The sequence below is a fragment of the Neophocaena asiaeorientalis genome, unplaced genomic scaffold (assembly GCF_003031525.2).
Source record: "Neophocaena asiaeorientalis asiaeorientalis breed wild unplaced genomic scaffold, Neophocaena_asiaeorientalis_V1.1 scaffold822, whole genome shotgun sequence".
Classification (NCBI taxonomy): domain Eukaryota; kingdom Metazoa; phylum Chordata; class Mammalia; order Artiodactyla; family Phocoenidae; genus Neophocaena; species Neophocaena asiaeorientalis.
The window spans coordinates 87,071-92,384 of record NW_020172647.1 but is presented as its reverse complement, the minus strand read 5'-3'; positions in this window follow the sequence as shown (position 1 = coordinate 92,384).

Genomic DNA, 5,314 nt, shown 5'->3' with positions numbered 1-5,314 from the left:
ACTCTGAAAGCCTCAGTTTCCTCACCTGTAAAGTGACTAGAATATATACTCTATAGGATTATTGTGAAGATGAAGTGAGAAAACACAGGTAAAGTGCCCGGCATGGTGGCCAGCATATATGGGCTTTAGCTATCACCCAGTAAGTGCTGCTGCCGCTGATAAATTATGCCCTGCCTCAGGCCTGGGGTAGCAGCAATTATACAGAGCTGAGTTCCAAGCCTGGCTCCACCACATAGGACCCAGGGGAACTCAGACAAGCCACATAAGCTCTCAGAGCATTGGCTCATATGTAAAATGGGGATTCACAATATGACACCATAAATTTACTGTAATGATTTGAGCCTGTCAAGGGGAACCCAGCTCTCAGAAGTGGCTCCATGCATTGCAGCAGCGATTACTAAGGATAGCAGGAGGAGCGCAGACCTGTGGGGCCAAAGAAGCCCAGGAGCGAGGAAGCAGTCAGGGAAGGCACCCCAGAGTGCACAGGGCTGGAGTTGGACCCACCAGAGCCAGAGAGCATTCAGCAGGCGGTAAGTGACAAGGTTCCAGGAAAAGGAAGTGGTGGGAACAGAGAGCTGGGCAGGGCAGGCAACCAGGCTGCGCTGAACAGGAGGCAGCACGCGAGGGAAGATTTGGAAGCAGCTGGGGCAGCTCTGGGGACTGGCAGTGTCTTGGACATGTGGATGGGGGAGCCACGGAAGGTCTGTGAGGTCTCAGCTACCCCAGATTGCCAGGAGGTCAAAACAAGAAAGAATCTTAGAGATTACCTAATCCAAACTCCCGTTGGACAGATGGGGGCACTGAGGCCCAGAGTGGGAGGCCTCCTCTGGGAACAGAGCCAGCATTGGCTCCTCCTCCCACTTCTCCTCCCGACAGCAGCGGCTCCTGTTGCCATGGGGACGTCCCTGGCTCTGCGGGTGTCAGCAGCTCCCCCGCCTCCTCCCTCCTTCCCTAGCAACAGGCCACCTCCTCTGGCTCTCATCCTTGCGTGCCTGTCAACCCCGGCCTGGTCCCCAGGGCCCCCAAGTTCCAGCCAGACCCTCACTGCAGCGGTAGCACCTCTAGGCCTGGGCTCCCTCCTCTTCTGGTGGCGGAGGTGTCAGCCCCTCCTGCCCCTCTGTCTTCAAGTTCTGCACCTCTCCACATATCTCAAGCTTGACTGCCCCATAAATGACAATGCATTGGGTTAGGGGATGGCGGAGGGCACTACAATATGTTGAGCCACCATTTTATGCTGAGCATTGCTTTAAGTTCTCTCATCAACCCAAAGAAGTCAGAATTATTGACCTTATTTTACAGATGAGGAAAGTAAGGATCAGAGAAGCCAAGTGACTTTGCAAACAACACACAGCTAGGAAGCAGGCTCTGCTGAGAGCTAGTTTGTGACCTTGAGCCATCGCCAGTCCCTTTCTGGACCTGGATTTAAGGCGCCTGTAGGTCTGACAACTTCTCATGGATCTACAGGAAGTCCAGGCACCTTCCTCTGGCCACAGCCCTTTAGCAACACCAGCTGTTCAGCTCTAATTAGACTCCACACTTCCTCTGGCACCCCATACCTGGAAGCCCTCATGCCTGGGCCCTGCTACGGGGGGTTTTCAATCCACCGACCCTGCTCATTCCTTCCCATTCCACTTCCACAACAGCCGAAGTCTAGCTCCTTTCCTTCGTGTTCCTTCTACCCTCCTAAACTTTCCCCTCCACACACACAATGTTTATTAGATGACAACCCTGGGGCTCCAGGGGGGAAAAAGATCTGTTCAAAGTCACATAACTAGAAAGCGACCTGGCCATAAATGGAACCCTTTGCCCAGATCCAGTTGCTGCCCTTTCTGTGCTGCAGAGCCCCACCTCTCTCCTCCAGCCTCCCCCAGCTCCCACTGATGACAGAAGGTATCTGTGACCCAGTCCCGACCAGACCAGTTCTGAACTTTAACACTTGCTCCTTTCCTGCCCAGATCTGTTTTAGCCCGACTGACTGCCCCCACCCAGCCCCCCTCACCTCCGATGCCTGCTGGTTTCATTTACAGGGATGCCCTCCTTACACAGTCTGCGTGTCAGTCCTCCATGACCCAGCTCAGATACCACCTTCTCCAGGAAGCTCTCCCTGACCCCTAACTGAAGTGAGCTCAAGAATTCACATGCGGGTCCTGAGAGCATCCTCAGATGACCCCACCCAGCTCTGGTTCCAAGTTAAAGGATCTTCCCACCATATTTGCAAGATTTTGCCCCACAAGTGCTATTTTAGGCCCCTTCCACAGTCCAAGTTTGACCCTTGCTTCCACAGTTGCTGAGTCTGCAAGGTCCCTGTAGCCTCCTTGACTGTAGGTCCAGGGTGGATGTCGGGAAGTACATCTCAGTAAAACAAATACCAGCTTTGGCAGCAGACAGCCCAGGGTATGAGTCAGAGTGATGCCACCCTGCCCCATTGCTCTTATTTCCTTGGGCAAGGCACTGACCCTCTGTGGAACCTCATTTTCCTCATGTGTAAATCAGAGATCCCAATCCATGCCTAATAGGGCTGTTGTGAGCATTAAATAAGATCATATTCAGAGTTCTTAGTATGTGAGGAGCAAATGATAACTGCTATGATTACTAATATTAGGATGAGGATGAGGATGATTATTATTATCTGCAAGGCTGTCGAAAGCTCCTGCAGGGATGGCGTGGGCAGGGCTCTGGGCTTGGTGCCAGGCAGACCTGGGTTTGAATCCTGGCTCAGCCATAAATAAGTTGCATGGCTGTGGGCAAAACTCATAACCAGCCTGAGCCTCAGTTTCCTTAACTGTAAAATAATGATGATAAGGGCAGCCCAGGTTCCACCTACAGTGTCACTGGGAGGATCAAACAAAAGAAAGCCCCTGACAACTTCTGTAAGTTGTAAAGGCCCAACGTACATCATCATATGATTTATGATTATAATAACTATTAAAACCCTGAGCTATAGGTCCTAGGAACTCCCCTGTCGGGAAGAGCTAGAGACGCCTTCAGTCGCATTCCTTGACAAGTCGCAGGCATATCAACGGGGATGCCTGGGGGCCTGTGCTCAGAGTCAGCCCAAGCTGTCTTTCTCCAAACCCACAGTGGGGCACTGGGATCAGTGTCCTTTGCTAGACCAGTGCCTTCCTAAATGCTAGGACAGGCTGTTCCCAGGCCATACTCCTTGGCTGCATGCCAGGACTAATTGCATCTCATCATATACCCCTTGCCTGGACACTAGGCCTGACTGTATCTATCACACTTCCCCTGCTTTCCTGCTGGCCGAAGTGTGCTCCCATCCCACAGCCCCGACCTTGGCCCAGGGCACCAGTGTGCTCATCCCATCCCCCCTGCCTGGGATGCAAGGACACAGCATGTCTCATTACGCACCTCCGTCTGGATGCTGGGATCCTCTGCCCCCCTCCCATGTCCACTGCCTGGATACCAGGACCTGGGCTGCTGCATATGGTTGGACAAGCAGTGCCTTGCACAAGGGTTCACAGCCAAGAGGGCATGAGTTGCGGCTGAAGTTCAACCTGTGCTCTACTCACTGAGCCGGGAACCCTGGTGAGGGGCTGCAGGAGCCCTGTGGAAAGGGAACATTCCTCCAACTGATCCACGCAGTGGGTTCTACTCTTCACATAGGTGTTATATATGTTAGTTGCAGCCCTGGCTGGAACCGAGTGAGCCCATCTCATGCCTCTGCTGCCTGGACCCATCTCATTTCAGAGGCTCACTGCATCACCCCTGGCCTGGATGCTCTCTGACTGGGCCCTACCCTGAGCCCCGCATCATTCCCACATAGTCCCTATCCTTGACACTTGTGTTTTCACGAAGCTTCTGTTGGGTTAAGGCCTGGGAAATGCACTAATAGTCCTTGTCCCTAACCCCAGTTTTACCCCCAAATGGCAGATTGATCACACCCTGAAAACTTACTGATTGATGCTTGTAAACCTTTTTCACCAAGCATGCAAAAAAAAAAGAGGGGGCGGCACTTGTTACACTTAAATATAAGGTATATTTAAGTGTAACATTACCTTAAATATAAGGTATATTTCTAATGACTGGAATGTGTCACATCAAAAGTCCATCCAAACCACACTACTCAGGGCTAGTGCAGGTCAGGGTGGAGCACAAACGCCAGACCAGGGAAGCCCCATTTCTATCGTGTCCCCTTCTCCCGGGAGGGGAGGGGGAGAAGGTCCTGGGTCCAGAGCTGACCTCTCTGCAGGTCAGCTTTCCCATCTAGGTAGCTCCCATGAGCCCCTCCAGTGTTCAGCCGAGCCCCCAAATCAGCTAGGGTCAGAAAGACTAAGGAAGAGTTTTCAACCCCCTCCCTACGCTTGCCCCCTCCCCACCCCTAATACCAGTGGGACAAAACCCCTGGAGTTGGCCCCCGCCCCTCCCATGGATCCCGAAGTGACAAGCCAGAGGCCCCCACCCCAGTCCCTGCCCCAACTCCCAAGCACTACTAAAGAAAGGAGGTACTGACCTGACTGTTCTGGAATTCTCACCATCAGATCTGAAAGAGAAACAGAGAAAAAACCCGACAGTCAGCATATGCCCTCTACTGCTCTCCTCCCTCTGCCCTATGCAGCAGCCCTGACACCTAGCACGCATCGTGAAAACAAAGGGTAGGGCATTTCGTGCAGAGAGAATGGCCAGTGCACAGGCCATGAGGTGGCGGAGGGCCTGGCCAGTTGTTGGGACACGGAGGAGGAGGACAGTGTGGCCGGGGTGGAATGAGTGAGGGGAAGAATGGTTGGAGGTGAGGTCGAGGAGGTGCCAGGAACCAACCATGTTCTAGCCTAGTGGATCATGGTGAAGAGCCTTCCTCGGAGTGGCTGAGAGGCAGCCTGCAGCTGTGGCCAGGGGCAGAGCCCGAGGTTTAAACACAGAGAGACCAAGCCTCAGATACTGGCTCTGCCACTTACCAGCCCTGTGACCTGGGCAAATCACCTCCCTGCTTGGAATCTGAGCCTCAGTCTCCTCACTTGTAACACGAGGCCAATCCTTGCAGGGCTGTTGGGATGATTAAGCCCTTTGCAGCCCAGCAGACAAATGCCAGGTATTATTAACAACATAGAAAAGGCTTTGCCAATTGCCTGGTCCAACCTGCTTATTTTCTGGATGACAAGAATGAGGCTGAGAGGGGTGAGTGAGTCAGCTGCTGGGCTCCTTTCTACTACATTGGTCTGCCTTCTTCATTGTGAGGCCCCCTCAGAGGCAAAGGAAGGGCAAGAGAAGAGAGTGGCACTGGGGAGAGCTTTGAGGGGACTGAGAGAATGAGTGAAACCCGACCCCCACACCCCCTCCGGCTGTTTCTCCCTAAAAGAAT